The sequence below is a fragment of the Stegodyphus dumicola genome, chromosome 10, assembly GCF_044657685.1.
Source record: "Stegodyphus dumicola isolate Sdum_Otavi_A_Nest chromosome 10, ASM4465768v1".
Classification (NCBI taxonomy): domain Eukaryota; kingdom Metazoa; phylum Arthropoda; class Arachnida; order Araneae; family Eresidae; genus Stegodyphus; species Stegodyphus dumicola.
In genome coordinates, this window is record NC_140777.1 from 4,224,759 (window position 1) to 4,248,530 (window position 23,772).

General features: G+C 34.2%; 1 protein-coding gene across 5 annotated transcripts in view; it reads left to right on the forward strand.

Annotated features, from left to right (window-relative positions):
- The window catches only part of LOC146994850 (uncharacterized), a 157,504-nt gene that overhangs the window by 40,811 nt on the left and 92,921 nt on the right, over window positions 1-23,772 (forward strand). Inside the window, exon 1 of one of the 5 annotated variants that reach the window (XR_015043256.1) lies at window positions 5,794-6,692. The exons of 3 other annotated variants lie outside the window; for them this stretch is intronic. The gene's annotated coding sequence lies outside the window, so the exon portion shown is untranslated. Of the gene's footprint in view, window positions 1-5,793; window positions 6,693-23,772 lie in introns of those variants that run through there. One more of the 5 variants, XR_015043258.1, reaches the window with a different exon arrangement.

Consider the following 23,772-nt stretch of genomic DNA (forward strand, 5'->3'; position numbering starts at 1 on the left):
CTTCCCTAGCGTGCCTTCGTGGTGTAGTGGTTCAGCACACTGGGACGGTATTCCAGAGGTCCGTGGTTCGATTCCCGGCGAAGGCGGTTGCATATTTTCATCTTTTCTGCTTCCAATTAACCTAATGACTCTACAAAAGAACTTGTTTTTTTGTTCTTTTTTCCGTTGGCTAGCGGTTTAGTAAAGGTATATCCATATATGGCGGCCAAAATTAGGGGCGGCTGGACGATACTACGTCTAAATATTTTAAATTCATTGTAAGTACTTGTCATACGTAACTACGTTTTATACAATCTGTCTTATCTAAGTGCTTAGTGTGAAATAAAAATTTTATTAATCACTGAAAATATTTATTTATTTATTTATTTAATTTGGGGGCAGCAATCTTAGGAAAATACGCGGGCAGCCAATGGCCTAGGAGCGGCTCTGGTGTAAGTGTGCATTTTTTATATCTCAGTGTGCTAACCACCCCCTAGATAGCCTTGCTAATTTTAAATTAAATGTAAGAAGAAAACAATATGGAAGCTTGAATAATTCTAAACACGGATAATTCCGATGCTAATTCTAAACACAAAGATGACAAGCCAACTTAGGTTTGAAAAACAGATTTTAAAAAATGTAAGTCTTAGATATGCATCAAATTTCATTGCCACGAAAAATAAATTTAGTTCTCTAGACCCTGAAAACAATACTAATAATACCCAGACTGTAGTTAACACTGTAAATCAACCAAGTACTTCAAGTCAAAATTTACCCACATCACCACAACCAAAAGCTATTCCTCCAGTCATGGTATGGGTTATTCAGTTATGGCAAAGCACACGAGGGCTATCTGCCTAAAGGGAGGGATGCCTTCGTGGAGGACTTTCTAAGGGAAACTGGCTCGTATGCACGTTACACGGGGGGAAAACCACGAAAACGCCCATGCAGCCAGCCCGTTCGCGGGATTCGAACCTCGGACCGAACTACCAGTGTTCAGCGTCTTTACCGCTCGGCCGCTGGTGGGCCCCCTCCAGTCATGGTAAAGCTGCCGGGGAACATTAAATGTAATCCATACCTAAAATAACTTGCAAACCAATCAAAAGCAAAAATTTTTTGACAAAATAAATGGAGAATTTCTCAAAATTTTACACAATACACCCAACGGTCACAGAATTTTTAACACAATTTCTCCGGGATAATAATGTAGAACTTTACACCATTAATGCAAAACACCAACACTCAGTAAAAGCAGTCATCATAGGACTGCCCATATATATGGAAATGAGATATTTTAACGGAATACGGTTAAGTTCACAAAGTTGTTCAGATGACATGTAACATAGCCATGCAACCAATACCGCTATTCGAAATTCAAATTTTTTTGAACAAGTTATAGCTTAGCCCACACACGCACATTCTTAGCCCCGTTCCGAAAAATTGTCGCATATCTCATATATATATATATATATATAAGACTCGTATCCCTCATAAAGGGCCTCATATCTCACACAGCTTAGGATCTCATCAAATCAAAATTTGTCCCTCCAACCTAATGTTGAACAACATATGTCACTAGTAAATATTGACCATAGTAAAAATTTAAAAATATGTTAATAAAAATCTTATTTCACAATGCCACAATTGCCAGAAATGGCATCACTCATCAGAAGACGGTTTCCTCGTTACGTAAAATGCACTTCGGATCACGCAACTAGCTTCTGCTCACAAAACAGGATTCATAGAAAACACAGTCTGCGTCAATTGCAAAAATTTTCATCCAGGTTATATAAAATTCCCAAAACCAAGAAGCAATAATCCACAAGGCCAATCACAAATTCACAAACAGCTAATAGTAACACTCCTGTACAAAACTTAGCATACAAAAGCAACTCCATTATTAAATACTCCAAAACTCACTCCGTCGCTGAACACTGGTAGTTCGGTCCGAGGTTCGAATCCTGCAAACGGGCTGGCTGCATGGGCGTTTTTGTGGTTTTCCCCATGTGCAACGTGTATACGAGCCAGTTTCCCTTAGAAATTCCTCCACGAAAGCATCCCTCCCCTTAGGCAGATAGCCCTAGTGTGCTTTGCCGTATTCTCAATACACGCACACACACATTTTTTGGTTACTGCGAAAAAGCTGTTTTTAAAATTATTTTAAACACCTGAATTCCCATAGCCCTTTCGTTTTGCTACTAGAACGCAAATCTGGTAAAGAGTATTTAAGCTGAGGTTTTTTTTTCGGATTGGAAGTTAGAGCGTGTTTCTGCCTCGCAGAGACAACGTTAATAAGATTTGATTCCTCGTCTTGGCATTTTACTTGTCGCCATTTAAATTGTTACATCTGTGAGCCGTTCCAAACTTTGTGTTAACTAAAGGCATCCTACTAGAACGCAAATCTGGTAAAGAGTATTTAAGCTGAGGTTCTTTTTAGGATTGGAAGTTAGAGCGTGTTTCTGTCTCGCAGAGACAACGTTAATAAAATTTGATTCCTCGTCTTGGCATTTTACTTGTCGCCATTTAAATTGTTACATCTGTGAGCCGTTCCAAACTTTGTGTTAACTAAAGGCATCCCTCCCTTAAGGCAGATAGCCCTCGAGTGCTTTGCTATAATCTAATAAACCAAACCAACCAACCAAAACCCACTCACAGTTTAAATTTTACAGGCTTCATGGTACTATTCAAAATTGTTAAAGCACTGGAAGCCATATCTGGATTTAAAAAATTGGCATATTTACAGAAATGACAGCATGTTTTTCAGCTTCTTGCATCGTGCGACCGTAAAGCATTTTGTGAAATAAATGCTGGGTTTGTTTACAAATCCACGACAGTTAAATGTATTTCAAGGAAACATTATTCAAGGAATTTAATTTTAAGTAATCATTAATACCAGCAATTATTAAAAAAATTTATATTTGAACTATGTAAATCATAAAAACTGGATGAAAACCGAAAACTGTATTTTAAATCCAATCTACAAAATTGTCTAATATGCAAAAATGTGGTGTATTTAATTATGGCAAAGCACCCTAGGGATATCTGCCTAAGGGGAGGGATGCCTTCGTGGGGGACTTTCTAAGGTCAACTGGCTCGTATACACGTTACACATGGGAAAAACCACGAAAAGGCCCATGCAGCCAGCCCGTTCACGGGGTTCGAACCTCGGACCGAACTACCAGTGTTCAGCGACTTTACCGCTTGGCCGCTGGTGGGCCACGCAAAAATGTGAAACTAAAAAATGTAACCCAAACTTTACTCATAAAAGCAGCTTTCCGTGCAAGAAAATGTTACATAAAATTCTACCCGAAGCTATACGGGCAAACAAAATACATATTAGAACTAACATTAAAGAAGTAATATGCATCATAACATAAAAATTTAAGGTAAGTCCTCTAAAACACTCTCTTTTCAGGAATTGTGTTGTTCAATGACAATATCGTTATCTATGCTTGGATAGCTATGAGCTGAGTCTTTAGAGAAGTTTGTTAAATTTTATGAAGCCATCGACATCCAAATATACTCTATAACAAAAAATTGACGCACCAAGAAGGAATCATTCGATTGCTTTGAAATTTCGTATACATAAATATTTTGATCAAATATGCAAATGGTTAAAATTTGGTGTCCAATGAATGAATAGTGGATCGGAACTACGCATCCAGCAAATGCATCTAAGGATCTGTTCTTGAACTTTTTGGTACCAAGTTCAACTCATCACTTCTCTATTATTTTTACAAGGCTATCTCAACTCAGGGCTAAAGAAAGAGAAGGGCTGGGTCATCCCTTTGAGAAGAACGATGCCGACACGAACCCCTCTTGGGGAACATACCGGATGTTATGTGACGTCACTGGGTTCGTCCCGTCGTCGACTGACCAGAGCATCAGTGCGAAAGATTGAATCTTTAGTTCTTGGATTCTCTTTCTTTAGCCCTGTTAGTTTCAGAGAAAGAAATGTTTTTTTTTTTTTTTTTTTTTTTTTTTTTTTTTTACTTGAAAGTTATAACTGATGATACTTTTAAAGGGATTTTGTATTTAGAAAGTTCTTGTAATGAGAAACCATTGAAAAAATGGTATCGTGTGCCGTTGCTACCTGTAGCAATACGTATCATAATACGAAAGAAACTAGCGTGGTATTTCATAGATTTCCGTACAAAAATATTCAATTAACGAAAGAATGGTTGCATAGGTGTCGAAGAGCGGATATTATTAACACAAAGAGTGCTCGAATATGCAGCAATCACTTCACTGAATCTGATTATGAGGATGATATGAAAAGGTTGCTAGGATTACCGACAAAAAGATACTGAAGTCAGCTGCTATTCCAACTGCTTGTATTCCTGACTTGGTTATTTATCAGAATACACCAAGGCAGCAAAGGCAACAAAAAAGAAAAAATTTACAAAGTGCATTTAAAAGAATTCAGAATTTAAGTCCTAAAAAGGCATGTCTGGAACTTCAAAACGATAACAATAATAGCTATGAGAAGCTCACTGAAAATAATATTACTCAGCAATGTTGTAACTGTTCCAACCTCCAGAAAAATGTGAATGATTTAATCACAAAATTATCAGCTCTTGAGAATAAGGTTTCTGTTTTACAGACTGAGAAAAAGTAGCATTTAAAAACTATCTCCGAACAAAGAAAAAGATTTAAAAGGAATAGAAAACTAATATTAGAAGAAGTTCAGAAACTGAGGAAAGACATTAAAAAAGTGAATCAACGAAATGAAAAACTAAGAAAAATTAAAACGTATATTCAAAACATATTTACCGAAACTCAAATAAATGCATTAATGAAAAAAAGCGAATTAAATGGTCTCCAGGCGATATTTCAAAAAGCATAGTAATCAGATCGTTATCCGTAAAGTCATACGACTTCTGGAAAGAAAAAATGGGTATTCCGCTTCAAGTGCAAGTACATTGAAAAGATGGTGCTCAAGATTCAGTTGAATTCCCGGCATTTTAAATGATGTACTGTTATTGATAAAAAAAAAAAAAAACTTGCCAAAATGCAACTGACGAAAAAAGATTATGCGTATTAAGTTTCGATGGAATTCATATAGATTCAAGACTCTGTTATGATTCAAAATTGGATCAGATATTAGGTCCTTTTAAAAAGACTCAATTTGTATTGGTTCGAGGACTCATTTCGCAATGGAAATATCCCATTTATTTTGATTTTGATCGTCAAATGAAGGAAAATCTTCTGTCTTCCATTTTGTTTGCACTTGAATCATCTGGGCTTCGAGTCAAAGCAATTGTATCTGACATGGGAGGTTGTCAAACCCTTTGGAAAGAATTACAAATTTCAACAAATAAATCTTTCTTTTACAGTCCTAAGTTCAGCACCAAAATATGGGTTTTTGCTGATATGCCGCATTGCATAAAGCTTTTGAGAAACCATTTTCTTGATAAAGGTTTTATGCTCGGAAATGGTACAATTATAAACAAAGACGTTATATATGAAGTACTCAATAAAGATATCGGAGAAATTAAACTGTGGTATAAACTGAAACCTCAATTTTTATCAGTAAAAGGGAACGAGAGACAGAAAGTAGCACCAGCAAAAGCATTATTTTCCTCCACAACGGCTAAAGCAATTATTCATTTGACTGGTAATGCTGCAACAAGTAATTGTTTTTCAATGGTTGATGATTTTTTTGACATTATGAATAGTAGTGTACCATTAGCCCCTAGCAATAAGCCTTTAAAAGCTGCTTTCAGCCTAGAAAGCTGTTATGAAGTACAAAAATAAAAATTAAATGAGATCAAGCAAATGATTTTTGATCTCAGAGTATGCGGAAAGCAGACAATGCTACCTTTTCAGAAAGGTATTATCATATCGATAAATTCGCTTTTCGGTTTATTTGACGACGTAAAATCTATAGATGTGATATATATTTTAACATCAAGACTGACTCAAGATGTATTAGAAAGCTTGTTCAGCCAGATTCGGGGTCTAGAGCGTTTTAATGACCATCCGTCTCCATCAGACGTAATAATTCGCCTGAAAAGGTTGCTATTGGCAAACAAATTGCCTAAATTGTCGTTAAAGACAAATGCTAATGACTGTGAAGATGTGAAGAAAGTTGAAGCATATTTGACAAAAGAGCTGTTCTTCAAATGAAAAAGCACAAATGTTTGAGACTTCCTTATACGAAGATGATTTAATTAATTACGAAGACATCTATGATGAATGTACGTCACTTCCTTGGGAAACCGAAATTTATGATTCAACGAAAGATATATCTGCATATGAACAAGAATCGCTCGCTTATGTGGCAGGTTATATTGCATATCGTGTGAAAGATAAAGATCCTACTTTGGGTGAAATATCAAAAAAATTCGTACATATTCCTAACGACTCAAATTGGATATTTTTATTATCTAAAGGAGGATTAACTGTACCATCACCAGTTTGGATGGAAACGATGATGAAAATGGAAAATGTTTTCCGTTCTTTTCATGGCAGTTCTTTTCGAAAAGGTAGAGGTGTAATTCAGAATCTCATTTCTTAACTTGAGAAACGTTTTCCCTCCGTGAATAAGAGTTCAGTTCGTTTATTTTGCCTTTTACGAACATTTATAAGGGTTTGGCACTTGAATAGGAATGCAACCCTTGTATCGGCAAGAAAAGCTGACCAGAAAGCAAATAAATGGATGAAGAGTAATAGAGGATTATCGAACCAAACTATATAAGAAAAAACATCATGTAAGTTGATTCATATTATTCCTACCAAAAACAATAATTTGAATCATTACTTTGTTTATTATTCACTTAATTTGTGACCTAATTTATGCAAGTTTCAGATAATTATTTGGACTACTATATAAAATATTATATATTATTATATACTAATTTAGACTGCTAAATTTTACTATATAAAATAAACCATTAAATTCTGCATAAGCATAAATTAGTATCAGAGCATATACTTTTAAAATGTAAGAATACATGCTATTATTCCAAAATATATAAATATTGTTTTAAAACATTTTCATTATTTTTTGAGTAATTGATGTTAATAATACTGATACTGATATTCCATAATAATGCTTTCATAATAGACATTGCAAAAGCTTACCAAATTCTACTACTCATTATCAACGCTAATTGAAAAGCAAAAATGGAAGAAGTGAAATTTGTTTCGTTTTAATGTGTTATGAAATCTATTATTAGCATTAACTAATTTTTAATTAGATAGATGTGTAATGTCTTTAGCATGTATCGTTGGGTTACTATTTACATACATTTAAAAAGATGATTATGAAAAAGAATTACTACATTTAGGGTACACTAGACCTAAAAAATTAGTTATGTTTACGCATATGTGTTATTTAAAAAATAGTTATGTTTATGCATGTTTTACTTACGTTTTACGCATATTAGAGTTTAATTTGGTATGACGTAAATATATTTCTAGTTCATATATACTAAATGCATGTATATTGCAATTTCATGAGCTAAAATCTCGGCTCATATTGGTTATTAAACTATTTTTCAAAGCGTTTTGATTCTCAAGCAAATGCTTAAGAAACTGGACAGCAGAACTGACCAAGCGAACCCAACTACGTCATCAGTCTCTTCTTTCGGTTTCAGCCGCGAGAAGCTGATGAACTAGCCCTTTAGCCCTGATCTCAACTGGAGAAGCTTCATTTTTTGACTTTTACATACGTCAGGACCCTAAGGGGATTCATTTAGGAATCTGGAAAGAGCCGGAGTAGTGCATCTCGAAATACCCTCATATGCGGTCAGGTCCTAAATTTACAATCCCTTTTTTCAGGGGGAGAGCTGACAAGGAGCGGCAATCTCGCTTGGGATCATGAGAAAATGTGGGGGTTGTTTAAACATCTAACTTCTCTACATTCAGTTTTATACAAAGGAAAATACAAATTAAATTCTTCGAATAAATGCAATTTTGTACAATGAAAATGTATTACTTAACGATAAACTGTAAGATAAATAACATTTTTTTTTAAAGCCATAGGTGTAGAAAGACAGATATTTGTTACACGAATGAATTTGTAGTAAATATTGAGTTTTTCATTTCGAATGCTATGTTCCATGTATGCGAAGTAGCTGAGTATGTGAGATAATAGTCATAACCGAATGGCTTTCAACCTTTTCACGGCTAAGGACTGTTTCTCAATTACATTGTGATCGCTGCTTTTTGGTTAATTTTCTAATGGCATATAAACAATAATTGTTTTTATTTGAGACTTATGAATAAAATAACGCAAACTAGACTGCAGAAAATTCCTAAGAATGAAGTTAAATAATACTGAAAAATACATTATTGATGCACTTCTGTGTTTTATATGTAGTAGTATTAACTACGACTATAATCCTTAAATGGAATCCTTAAATTATATATATCTATGTATAGGTATATATAAATGGAACCAAATATAGAACAAGGTATAAAATATCTTTATTATACAATGTTCATTACCATACGTATATTTACGTAATATCAATATAAATAGTTAGTTAGGTTTCGTACATATATAATTTATTTTTATATTTGTATTTTTTGTATTAGATTCAGTATTGTATACGTATCTGAAGTTTAATTTATTCTCTTTTTGGGTAACGACTTTAAATGAGAATTGTTAGGGCCTTCATAGGGATTACATTATATACAATCAGTTAGGATCCGACTTTTCCTTTCTTTTAATCATTATATATATTGAAATACTACTTGATAAGTATACATAAAATATAGCAGTTTTTTTAAGCTACTTATTTATATATCTATTGTTTGGTCTGATTTGTTTGATTATAGCAAAGCATTCGACGGTTATTTGCCTAAGGGTAAGGGTGCCTCGTAGAGAACTTTCTAAGGAAAACTGACTCTTATGCACGTTACGCGTGGGGAAAACCTCGAAAACGCCAATACAGCCATCCCCGTCGATCCGGATTCGAACCCCGGATCAACCTGCCAGAGTTCAACGACTTTACAGCTCAGCCGCTAGTGAGCCCCCCCCCACACACATCCACACATATACATTAAATAGTATTTACATGTCGTTTATAAAGTATAATTGAGTGCAATTTAATCATAAAGAGTTAGAAAATATTCTAAGGAATTACTTCACTTCGTAGACTTTTTGTTAAGCTTCACCATATTTCTTGAAGAAAATCTCAATGCTAGTTCCATTTCCAAGCTGTTTATGTACCTTATTTTTCATGCTTTGAATTATATTTAGAAAATTATTTCACTTGGTTATAGCTGAAAATGCAGTTTTTTTATTGAAGAATTTAAGGGTAAGAAGAGAATTATGCCCTTTTCTAATTATTCTTGAAGCATTTAATTTTTTTTTAAAGCGCCCATTAATACGGATCACTGAACTAAAGTGCTCAATACAGGACAAATTAATTAGCTACTAAATTTTGATTTTCGTTGAGTAAAAATGAATTCATCTGCATTCTATAAGAAAGTAAATATTCAAAAAAAATTTTTTTTTCCTATTCTCGCAGTCATAATATTTTTCTTAAATATTCAGCTAATTCATATTCAGATATTCCAATCCATTACAATAAGTAATAAATCAATACAGTAAATAAGTTGCCCTATTGCACATTAGAAATACTTATTCTCGTAATAACAGATACGTATGTGTTATTCTCTTCGTAATTTTCAGTATATATATTTATATTTATAATTAAGAAATCTTTTGAAAGCAGCGTCAAACAGCTGTCAAAATTATATTTTAAAATTATTATTTAGAAATGCGCTTATAATGGTTTTTATATTTACGAAAGATACTTCCCGTTTACTCAGGCTCACTGTATTCAAGTCGATAGGACCAATTGAATGGAAAGATCGATTTGTTAATTCATTTCCAAGTTTCAAATCGGATGAATGGACTCGCGAATAAAATGGCACATTAAATTACGGTCACTGAACTACATTGAGCAATGAAAATTTTAACAAAGGTTTCGTACTTTATCTTATGAAAACAAAATATCAGAATCTAATTAAATGTTTCACTTATTAGAAAAATAGAAAATATAAATATTTGTGAATAAAAAGAAATTATCTTTAAAAAAATAAAATTTAAATGAAAAAAATAAAAGAATTAAAAAATATTGCAGAAATTACATAAAACAGCGAATAAACTTATTCGGCACAAGCTTGCTCAATGTAAAACAGATTGTACAGTCAGAAAGCTCGCCTTGTCACAGAAATATACTGTTCATCGGGTTTAAAGGTTATTCAGACTAACGTGCGAAGTTCAGTGAGTAAACTTGTATTTTCCTTTGAATGTATAAACTAGCCAAAAAAATTGAGTACTTGACAATTAGATGCAAATTTAACAGATGGGAGCACTTGACAATTAGATGCAAATTTAACAGATGGATTGAAGGAACCCTACTGCAACGTACCACTTTGTGTAAGCATTTTCGTGGATTTCCTTAAGGTATGTAAATATGAGCCGATTTTCCTTAGAAAATTCTCCATGAAATCATGCCTAGACAACCCTCATATGTTTTGCCATATTCAATACAAAATCATTTTTAAGATGATTAATTAATTAATTTTATGTTAGATGATACGAAGCTTTTCAAAAACTAGGATGCTTTCCGTAAACAATTAGTATTAATAAGCTCTGTTCAACTGGAATTGGGTTGGATTATTTGTTTATAGCAGTGCTTTTCAGCCGACTTACATGTACCTGTATGTATTGCTCAGAGGGGGTGGAAGGAAATTTCTGAACGAAAACAATGTAATAATGAAATGTTAATAAACAAATAAATATAACTTTTCGTATCTTATGTAATTTGTCTCCATTCTGATACCATGTACATCATTTATTTCTGATATACTGATACTGAATGAGACCTAAAAACACTTTTTTTAAATGTATCTCCCCTTAGGATCCCTGACACAGCCGTTTACTTTCCCCTTCCGTCATTAACGTCAGTCTCCTGCTCTTGACCGCATTTGCCAAGCCACCGTTCAAGCCATGGCGAATGTGCTGCTTACCAGGAAATTTTCGTGGTTTTCTCCATGTGTAACATAAATACGAGTCAGTTTCTATCAGACGTATGAAATCATTTTTGTATCAACTCCCCGCTATAAACAGTCCTCCATGAAGGCATCCATATCCCCGTAGGCAGATAATCTTATGGTACTTTGCCATAACCTAAATAATCTGATTTGATGGTCATGCTAATCTACTCTCATACTGAAGCCTCTGGTGCTTTAATTAATGTTTTATTTATCATAAAATGTGTTAACTGCTTTAAATTAACCAAATCAGGAATTTTTTCTGTTAGATTTCCTTTTTGAAATTTTTGACATCATTTTAGAAGCCTAAATATGTCAGATCGTTTTAGTAAGACGTATTATTTGTAACGTTTTTACATATAAGTACAGAGAATCTCATGACGGCGAACTCTAAAAGTGTTTCCTACAACATAAATAAACAGGCTTTTATACATTTGCCTCTCTAATGCAACCATCTATATAAGTGGCTTAAAAATCGCTTGAAGCGGCCGTTAGTGGTCGCATTAGGAAAGTCTCATTATATTTGCATTTTTGTGGCATTTAATAATTTCAGTTACATGTCTGCCTTATAAATTATAATATTGATTTTTCAAGGTCGTGTAACAACTTTCAATATAAATTAGAATAGTAATATTCTTTTACATTCCATTCGGATTATTGTATTCGTATGAAAACCATGAATCAATTGTTGATCATTATTTTGTACGTATGCTATTGCAAAAATTTAAAAATTCTTAATTATGATATTTTCCAATATTCGGGCTTTAAATGCCCAAGTTATTTAATTTTATGCCAAGATTTAAACTTTGTGCATTTACAATAAGAAGGTCTTAATTCTGGAAATTTTTAACATCTGAAGCTGGTTAAAACTGGTTGAAATGTGTTGCAGTCGCAGTTCGTATGCAAAACCATTCTCGCACTGATTTGTTTTATGCTTAATTTATAGCAATTTCCCTAAGTAACCAAATTTTAGATTTATATCATTTTTTTTTTTAAATTGTGAAAATAAAAAAAAAGAAAGGAGAACATTTTTCTTTCTTACATCTTATTATTCAGTTCATCTTTTATGATAAATAGTGTATTTTTCAATTTTCCTCAACTGTCAAATCTTGTTGTATTTCTAAATATCTTTAGATTATTTACAGTCCCTGCAATTTTAGAGTTTTTATGTTAAACTCTAAAACAGTTATTAGAAGAATTATTAGAAGCATTTGATGTAATTAATGACGCACGTCGCCCATAGATTCGCAAATTTTGAATTTTCAATATTGTTGCAAGCACTTGAGCAGAAAATTCGTCTTTTCTAGCAAACTGAAAATTTTAAAATTCAAAAAATTCAACTCCATCAATCCAATTTTCAGACTCAATTAAAGGCACTGACGTTATTTAACATTTAAGAACTCTCGGTGATTTAGAACTCCGCGGAATTGGTACTCAAGAAATGATTTCAAAAATGCTCTTCTACATCTATTAATAATTTGTTCTATCCCTTGAATAGCTAGTATCTACTGCATTTTCTTATCATTTCTTCTTTGGTGGTTATTTGAATCACGGCAAAGCACGGGAACTGTCTGTCTAAGAGAAGGGATGCCTTCGTGGAGGACTTAACGAAGTATGAGAAAGGGAAACTTGATTGTATTTACCTTACACATGAAGAAATAACTAAATTATCTTGCAACCAGCTTGTTTGCTGGGATTTGAGCCCCTGTCGAACTATCAGTGTTAAGCGACCGCCAGAATCGTAGCTAGGGTTTTCAGCGCCCAGGGACAACTGAAGATTTCGCGCCCCTTACTGCTTGCCAAGGATGGAAAACATTTAATTCTACAATGTCGTAACATTAGTTTGGCGCCCCTTGGATTCTGCGCCCGGGGATAGATGCCCCCTTTGGCCCCTTCTAGCTACGGCCCTGGCGACCGCTGGAGCGCTGTTGAGCTGCATTATGTATTCTGCTTAAGAATATAGAACACAAATTACTGTCAATTTTATTATATCATCAGTGTTTGGTAACTTTCCCTATGAAAATAAAATTGTTAGAAAAATGAGTGAAAAGGCATGTAAATATTTTGAATTTGGATTCAATTTAATCCCCTTCATGTAACATATAATGCTGTAATTTACGTAATAGCATTTAAAATTTTTGAATATATTAACACAAAAGGATACGGCAATGCTGTTACGGCATTCGACAAAATATGTCTCGTTTACGCATATACCAATCTTTGCAGAAGGAAGAAAATTATAGCCAATGCAGAAAATTTCTAAATTCAATTTCGCCAGATAAATTTTACATAAAATGAAATAACAATTTTCAGTACACATAAATAATTAATTGAATGAATGTAAATTTTTACCGCAGAATACATAAACTTATTTTCAGCTCAATGTAAAACTGTTCCCACGGAAAATTTATATTATAAGAAAAAGTTAAATGTCTGTTATGTCGAATATTTCTTCACTTAGATTGCAGAGACATTCGATACTTTATGGAAGCAGGAGACTTGAAAAATGAGCAACCCCCTCTCCGGGAATCGAACCGCGGATCTCTGAAATACGCGCCCAGTGTGCAGACCACTACACCACGAAAGCACGTCAAGAAGGCTCAAGTCTAAAATTTATGCATATTTAGTATTAATTCTATATTTTGCATATTAACATTTAAAAAAATACCTGACTAAATTACTCCTGGACGGTTGTGTATAAGCCTATGGTTTGTTTGATCAAGTGCGACTCATTTGTAAAGTATTGAATGGTGTACTCGCTTGCAAAACTTTGTGAATTTTGTGTTTCTTGAAAAATCGGCAATACTAAGTATGATTGCTAAATATTACATTCTTTTTAAGGGAACATTATAGTATAATAATAAGAATATTTTCTTCTGAGATATACTTTTATCAATGATATGTTACTGTAGCACAGTTTTGCTAAATTCCTATAAATCAGTTCTAATTATTCTAAGCTGATTTACTAAGACTTGGAATGATGCTCAAGGCCGGCGCTAGACGTTTTGCCGCACGGTGCCTGCTTTACAACTTCAAAATTCTGCCGTCCAGCTTTAAAAGTTTTAAAATCCAAAGTTAAATCCAAAGTTTTAAAGTCCAAAGTTTTAAAAATTTTGCCTTCTCAAATTATATTAATACAATAAATTACTATGTATACATTTTTCTTGCCTTAGATGAAGGAAATTTATCACTTACTTCATCAAAGTCGATCATTTCAAATTTTTCTCTTTCCGCATTTAAAAATGCAAATGACTTAGGGGATCTTGTCCCACCGTTGATTGTAAATAGTCAAAATTTATTTTAATTTGCTGAACGAACGATTTGATAATGAAATAGTATTCGATAGTGTTTGAAGTGCGACTCCTAGGTTTAAAAAAACATTTTCTGCATAGATCTGTAATGGAGTTTTAGGTTCAATTTCTTTTCTACTGCGGAGTAATATCTTGCAGTCACATTCACTGCTCAAAACAATTAGGGGACATTGTGAGTTCGGTATGAAATAACCATGTAATAGACAAACATTTTAAGAAATAGAAGAGATTATAAAGGAAAATTATAACCTTTACAAAATATGCAAATTTAATTAATAATATTAAATTATTAAAAAATAATATTAAATTTCGACGTCTGTTACGTCGAAAACTATGCGTATTAGATAAGGAGCGACCTGTAGTATTTCTTTGTAGTAGGAGATTAAAAACAATTGACACGCATTGAATGCTTTGTAGCAGTGAATGTACGATGTCTCAGCAAGATGACTTAGTTGAATCGATAGTCAGGAAGGCCATCATTCGTTTACAGGAGAGTCAAACGAAATCCATTATAGCGGAAGTGTTAGGAGTTTTCAAAAATGTCATTTCCAGACTATGGAATCGTTTCTGGAAACTGGATATGTTTGAGAAATTCGGGACAAGGTCGTGTTATCGTTTTAATATAAAAAGCGGGAACTATATGAGCATTTCGTTTAAAAAAAAACTAAAAATATATCTCTATGTGAAATAAATATGTGAAATAAAGTGTCTCTATGTGAAATAAAGTAGTCAGAAAGAACGTTTTGTATGCAGAGATATTTGGTTGATGTACTGCAAACATTTCATTACACAATTTTGTCAGACAAACCAAGAAAATAAATAATTAATTATATTACAATAATTATTAATTTTAAATATATTTTCCAGAAATCGATCAAAATAAAAACTGAAATTTTCGGGAAAATCTTGTTTGGAGATCATTTGGCGCTCCTCTGCGAGCGGCGCCCGGGGTATAATACACCCCCTTGCCCTCCCCCTCGCTACGCCACTGCCCTTGTCACTTGATCTGTGGGTGGTGGTACACTTTTTTCCATCCATGGAGCCAGCCAGAACTAGCAGTCAATCCAGGTTCTCCTTCTTGAAATGCATCATAAAACTTTATGGCTTCTCTGGCCATAAAGCTTTATGGATCTTCTTTATTCCGGCCGGAAGTGAAAAATAAGAGAGGACAGTAAAGTTTTAAAATAAAATAAACGTTAGTTAGTAAAACTTACAAGTACTTGTAAATAACAGAAGAAATGACAGCATCACGTGCAAAGCCAAGTATAATGAATGTTTATGTACATTGAACGACGCAAAAGAATGCGTCGAAACGTTTTTTTCATTTTTTTCGTCTGTATCTTTATCTACTTTCAGATACATTGTGTAAAAATATTTGGTAATTGTAAAACTATTATAATCAGTTAAATAAATATCAAAAACGCTAAAATTTTTGGCGACCCCCTGCTGCAGGTCTCTCGACCCCCAAACCCAGTTTAAAAAACTCTTATCTAAACCAAACCAAACCAAACCAAAATCTGCGTGGGTAAAATAATTCGATTCCAAACTGCGACTAAAAGGAAAGGGTGAGGAGATAATTTCCACCACGCAACAAATCGATCCGAGTTGAACCACGAGTATATAATGAGCGGGAGTGAATTGGACTTTGATTATTCCTAAACTATTTTATGTATTTATGTAAATATCTTAACTTAATCGAGAATCACTGTACATTTATTTTTACTACTGAATTCGCAATATATCTCCACCACACGATGACAAATTTGTTCAGTGGCAATGTGGCCACTTTCTCTTCAAAATTCACATCTTGTCCCTTTAAAAATGTTTCTACTTTCAGGATCCCATAGCTGGTGACAACTGGCAAAAAGCCTGAGGACTTCGACTAGTTAGTTCCTGCATCCAAGGTTAACGGTGACCGAGAATAGGAGAGTAAGACGAATTCGTCCCACGGCAGCTGTTGACACATTCCATGTTCTATTTTGCAAGTATTCCGGCGCCAAAAAAACGATTAGTAAAACAAAAATGAGCGAGTGAACCTTGGGAAAGAAGTGAAAGATTTGTTTATATTTGAAGAAAAATTATCCACCTGCAGCATCTTTCATCACTTCCGGTGTTTTTTCTAACGCAGACTGTTTTCAGCATGAAAAAAATTTGCGCGTTCACGACGATAGGTCAAAACCCATGGGAGTAACTCAACTCACAGTAACCTAAGCACACAATCAGAGCAGCTGCAATAAATAAGAGGGAACACAGAAAGTCAAAGCGACTAAGCATTAGTAAAGCCAGTTCTGCGTATAATTAATGAGCCAATATACCTCTTTTCTCATCCATCATTGCAATAAATTGTATTTTTTATTAGTCCAAAGGGGCTTTGTCCTTGAGGGACTATTGTTTTCGTTTTCCGATTTTGCGTCGAAACACTATAAACGCCTGTATCACTTTTCAAATTGTCGCAACAAAATATTATCGCCCTGTATTATATTTAAGGAAATTAAATAATGAAGAATCTGCATCAATATATGTATGTTTCTCGCACTGTTATAAAACAACGGTACCTAGAGCCATCCAATTTTGAATGACGTAATTCTGCTGCGAATATGGGCATCTGGAAGCCCAAATTTGAAATTTGGAATTTGTTTTATGATCGATTTCATATTTTTTAACACTTAGGCGAATTTTTTATTAACAAACTCAAGGATTTCAGAGCGAGCCATGGCAACGTTGTACAGAAAAAAACATTTTTATCTCCAGCGCGTGAGACTCCGCATCGGATATTCTAAAGATAGGCTCAATTTAAAATTATTTTGCGATATTGCTCTTGAACTGAATTTTATGGTTTAAGTGCGAAGAACGTGATATTTAATAAATAAAGGTAACACATAAAATGTTAAAAAACGCTCCTTTGGACGTAATTTAAAATCTGAAACCTTACAGATTTTCTTTTTTCGCTTTATTATTATTTGAAAATTGTACTATTATTTAGTAGTTTGCTTTCCAAAAATAAACATAGGCGAAAGATAAGATTTTCACTTTAAAGGTAGGAGATTAAAAATATGAATTAGATTTTGCAATCGACTTTTTTTGTACATCTTTTTAGAAACATTTATTTATGATATGCTTAGTATAAAATAATACTCACTGCAAACATAAATGATTACTATCGAGATAAAATGAATTTTTAATCAATTTACGCTCTATTGAGTTTTATTGGTTTATTGAGAATACGGCAAAGCACACTAGGGATATCTGCCAAAGGAAAGGGATGCCTTCGTGGAGGACTCTCTAAGGGAACTGGCTCCTATACACGTTTCACATGGGGAAAACCACGAAAATGGCCATGCAACCGGCCCGTTCGCGGGATTCAAACCTCGTACCGAAGTTCGGCGATTTTACGGCTCGACACAGGCTGTAATAATAGCACATGTAAGTGAAAGATATTTTTTGCAGTTATAAAACACAGAAAAGAGATTTTTTTTGGAGATTTTTTTACTGTTTTCCACGGATTCTCTAAACATACGTATTAACAGTATCCAACTAAATATTGAATATCTAACTAAATTCGAAATATTTCTGTTAATTCTCAGCTAATGAAGTGAATTATTAATGAAACGTAATCACCTTGAATTAATAGAATCCAGCTGAGATTTGAAAGAGTTATTTGTAACTCCTAGTTAATCAATTAATTAACGGTTAACTAAGCATATGAATAATTTTTAGTTAACGGGATCTTGCACACAAGGGAAGGAAGTGCTCAGGGTTTTTAAACACAGTTTTTTTTATGTGGCCTTTAAATATTTCGTATTAAAATGCTGCGAAATTATCTTTCTCTCAAACGAAATTGCCCTTTTCCATTTTCCTTTGTTTGTCTTTCGCCCTGCGGGCAGAAGCCCACCAGCGGCGAAGCGGTAAAGTCGCTGAACACTGATAGTTCGATCTGAGGTTCGAATCCCGAAAACGGGCTGGCTGCATGGTCGCTTTCGTGGTTTTCGTGAGCCCTGAGATAGTGTGCTTTTCCGTAATCAAATAATGTGTATGCGAGCCAGTTTGCCTTAGAAAGTCTTCCACGAAGCCATCCATCCTCTTAGGAAATAGCCCTAGTGTGCTTTGCCGTAATCCTCAATAAATCAATCAAAATCAACGCCCTGCGAGCAGAAGGATTTGTTTGTCTTTGGTTCAAGCATAAAAAAAATTTGCTGGGTATGTCGTGCAACTTTTAAAAAGTTTAAGAATTGACGATTAAATAATTATAATTTTTCTCTAATCACCTTAATTCTCATCTAATTAAGTAAATCACTAATGGAACGTAATCAACTTTTTGCTAAAAGATTCCAGTTTAATATTTCAAAGAACTTAGCGGGGCAAAAAGCTCCTTACGTTGAAACGTAAACAAAAGGTTTGCTCGTTACGACATGAACCTTTAAAAAGTCTAAGCGTAATTTAGTTATTAATTGAAAAAGACTAGATCGGGAGAAATCGCAGCAGACTTTTGTTTTATTCGCGGACAATTGTCAATTTTTTTTATCGCTTATGAATCTTGAGATATACAATTACACAGTTCAATAATTTCTTACTTTCTAGTTCATGGCTTTATCGCTTGCATGATGTTTAGCGAAATTCAATCAGATAATGTTGAAGGTCTGCAATTCTGCCAGTTTCGTAATACAATTCATTTCAAATTCTGTTGAGTGCACAAGCGGCAGAGCGGAAAAATAGTTGAAAACGGGTAGTTCGAACGGGGTTTATATCCGAGCTGCACGGGAGTTTCGTCGTTTTGTTCATGCTTTTGGCTTGGTTTATTTGATTACGGTGGTGTATTGAGAATACGGCAAAGCACACTAGGGCTATTTGCCTAAGGGGAGGGCTGCCTTCGTGGAGCACTTTATAAGGCAAACTGGCTCGTATACACATTATTTGATTACGGAAAAGCACACTATCTCAGGGCTCACCGGCGGCCGAGCGGTAAAGACGCTGAACACTGGTAGTTCAGTCCGAGATTCGAATCCCGCGAACGGGCTGGTTGCATGGGCGTTTTCGTGGTTTTCCCCATGTGTAACGTGTATACGAGCCAGTTTCCCTTAGAGAGTCCTCCACGAAGGCATCCCTCCCTTTAGACGGATAGCCCTCGCGGGCTTTGCCATAATTAAATAATCCAATCCAGTCCATCCACACTATCTCAGTAAATGTAGTGATACTTTCCTGGAGAAACGTCTAAGGCAAACTGACTCATACTCACGTTACGTATGGGGAAAACAACGAAAACGCCGATACTGGCCAGCCCGTTCCCCCGGAATTGAATGCAGGTCAAACTACCAATGTGCAGATTTTGAATATCGATTTCGAGAGCAGTCAGACTAAAGTTCCTTTTCTTCAGGAGCAAATAAAAAATTTCTGCTAAATGTTTCTCCCTTTTTCTTTGCTCCCTGTGTGTGCGTGTAGGGGGGGGGACAATGAAAACATCTACTAAGGTTGCCTTTTTTTTTTAAAGCCCAAAAAGCTATTAGTCTCAAAACAGTATTTTGCATCGTTTCACTCTGCACTGGTTCCCTTTTCAAACTGTTGCCACCCAATATTATCGCCCTGTATTGTATTTGAAGAAACCAAATAATGAAGAATCTGCATCAATGCATGAATATTTGTCGCACTGTGGAAAAACAACGGTACCTTATTGACATTATGTAGAGACATTAGTTTTTTTTTGAAAGCAGAAGATGTGAAAAATGAGCCACGCCCTCTCCTGGAATCCAACCACTGACGCCTGGAAATATGCGCCCAGCGTGCAGATCACCATACCACGAAGGCATGCTAAGAAGGTGGGGGAAATACTTTATACCTAGACCCATCAAATTTTGAATAACTTAGTCCTCTAACCGAACATGGACACTTCGAAGACCGAGTTTCTAATTTGTTTTATTATCTATTTCAAATTTTGTAAAACTTTAACGAATTTTCGATTAACAAACTCAACGATTTCGAAGCGAGCAATGGCAACACTGTACGAAAAAAACATTTTTATCTCCAGCGCGTGAGACTGTCTATCGAAAATTCTAAAGCTATGTTCTTTCTAAACATTTTGTGATATTGCTGTTGAATTGAATTTTCTGTTGTTTAAATGCGAAGAATAAATATATTTAATAAATTAAGGTAACACACAAAACGTTAAAATAACGCCCTCTTAGGCGTAATATAAAATAAGAAAGCTTTGAGATTTAATAAAAGCATTCTCTTTTTGTTCATAGTTGTGTTAAAAATACTAGGTGCCTGGAATAATGTCGTCCTTTAAATTTTATTTGACTTTAATTTATTTATACTTTATTATATTTATTAATTTATTTATAAATCATAGTATTTATTCGAAAATTTGGGTATTTAAACAAAGCTGCAAACCAGACTTTTTGAAAACGACAGTATTTCTCCTTTGGGTCGCGTTTGATATATCTACTGACATCAGGTATCAAAATGATAGCAACAGGTCTTAGTTTACAGCAAATGAGCAATACAGAAAATAGTTTTACAAAAAAAAAAAAAAAAAATCTGAACGCTTCCAGATTTTATTTTCGGGCGATTTGTTTTTTCATTTACACACACATACACGTTTCGAGAGCAATTGAGCTCACCTCATATTGTGCAGAAAACATTTAAAAATAGCATATCTTTAGAATTATAAATAGTCTCGAGCGCTAGAAATAAAAACGTGTTGTTCCCTTCAGTGTTCCCACTGCTGTCTTTGAAATTGTTGGATTTTTTTAATCAAAAATTCATTAAAGTTTTACAAAATATGAAATAGAAAATAAAACAAATACCAAATTCGGGCTTCCAAGGGCTCATATTTGAGTGGAAGACTGTGTTATTCAGAATTTGATGAGTATAGGCACAGTTCTTTGTTCACAATAGAAGGAACATGCATACATTCATACAGATTCTTCATTATTTAATTTCTTTAAATATAATACAGGGAGATAACATTGTAAGGATCTTAAGTTTTACTAACGTTTATTTTAATTTTAAATCTTTACTATCACTTCTTATTTTCTACTTCCGGCCAGAATTAAAAGCTTTAACTTATTTATGCAAATTTGTCTGGCGAACGCCAAGTACTTAAGTTGTGGCTTTTTGCCAAGCGAGAGAGAGGAAGGAGTTAGTCGAAGCAGGCCGCTTACCTTAGCAGTTTTACTCAGTTGCTGGTTGCCTTCCAGGCCAGAGGTTTAATCCTCGTGATAATTTTTAAACGTATTGTAGTGTTAACAGTTCTCTGTACTACATACGGCTTCCTGTTAATATAAGGCCAATCTTCCACGTAGGCCCTTGTTTATTATTCCAAAGTTAAGTTAGAGTTTAGTTAAATATTTTTATATTCTTACGTTCAGACCACAAGTAGTTGGTCTCTGTATTCCGAAGTACGGAAATTATTGTAAAGAGTGAAAAATAAAAGGTTTCGTATACCCTTCCTGTGTATCTTGTCTACTTCCCACATTTATTGAACATAGCTTTAGTAAGCTCCCTGTTCCGAGTCAGGTCTGTGCATGTTCCCAAAGAAAGTAAGACGGAACATTAAACCTGATAACATTGGTGACAACAATTTGATTGAAAAGCGATTTGGACATTTAAAGCGATTCGACGCAAAATGCCGTTTTGAGACTAATAACCCTTCTGGGCTAATAATATTATACAATTAGATGTAATTAACCTAGGAACATGAACATATTACATGGAAGTAGCATTCCTTCCTCAAAGATCATTAGGCCGAATTCTCGATGATCTGTGTGGGAAATGTGCGCTTTGCAAATTATTTTTTTCATTGCTCCTCAAAATTATTAACAAAGGCAAAAAGTTTACAGTTTTTAAGAAGAAACTCGCATATTTGATGCATTGAATAGTAACCTGAAATTGAGTTAAAAGATTATCATTCTTGGATGGAAAAACTGAATCCTAAAACTGTAATCGGGCTTCTTTGAAATGACTCGCGGTGCTGAAGATTTGCAAAAATATGTGAAGAAAACACAGAAGAGTGGATAAAGAAAAAAGGGAAAATAAGGTTTATTTCAGACGAAGACGAAGATGCAGTAACTCAGAACGAAACAGTCTGGAAGTGGTCTTATGTTCCACAAGAAAAATGAAATAGAAACGATGGATGATGAGGTTCTGGAATGTGTAGAAAAGTTGTTTAACTGTGTAGATGATTCAATTAGGTTCAAATTCCAGTGGTATCGTAACTTTATTCAGTGGTCTCATAAGTATTCAGTGCTTCATATAGTATGAAAGCATATTAACATTGCATCTAGAAAAGGAAAGAAAGAACACGGTAGAACATTTTGCACAAAAATTGAAAGCAAACTTCATAAATTTTATAAAATAGAACATAGTATACTTTGTAAAAATTTCTGATTAAAATCTTCTTCTTTATATGGTACTCGTACGTCAGTCACGATTTCACAAAACCATTTTCTAATCAGTGCATACTTATGCATTAAGCAGCAAACACACTGTAATATTGGAGGAAATGCCTGGATTCAGTACAAAAGGTTTGATTACTATGGTCATGAATATGTGATTTTATTGGAAAGAGATTAAAATGTTATGTTACTTATTATTCGTAACGCTAACGTTTGGCCAAAACTAAGGAAAAGAGTGTGAATTAAATCGATCATTTTAATGCAATTAATTCACAAAATTATATATTAATTTAATAAATCTGTATGCATGAATACATATATGGAAAAGAAGCAAAAAGCTTTATCGAGATATTAACAAAGGACGGTGCAAATATGTTTGGTAAACACTAGTAAACATTTTTCTGGGTTCTGCTTTTAAACTGCACTAGAATCTAGGATAGTATCTTTTCTTCTGGCATCAACTTGTAAGAGTTCTACACGTTGGTGGCTTGGCAAATGCGGTCAAGAGCAGGAGACTGACGTTAATTACGGAAGGGAAGAGTAAACGGCTGTGCCAGGGATCATAAGGGGAGATATATTTAAAAAAAAAGTGTTTTTAGGTCTCATTCAGTATCAGTATATCAGAAATAAATGATACACATGGTATCAGAATGGAGACAAATTACATACGATACGAAAAGTTATATTTATTTGTTTATTAACATTTCATTAGAGCAATATACAGATACATGTAAGTCGGCTGAAAAGCACTGCTATAAACAAATAATCCAACCCAATTCCAGTTGAACAGCGCTTATTAATACTAATTGTTTACGGAAAGTATCCTAGTTTTTGAAAAGCTTCGTATCATCTAACATAAAATTAATTAATTAATCAGCTTAAGAATGATTTTGTGTTGAATATGGCAAAACATATGAGGGTTGGCTAGGCATGATTTCATGGAGAATTTTCTAAGGAAAATCGGCTCATATTTACATACCTTAAGGAAATCCACGAAAATGCTTACACAATGTGGTACGTTGCAGTAGGGTTCCTTCAATCCGTCTGTTAAATTTGCATCTAATTGTCAAGAGCTC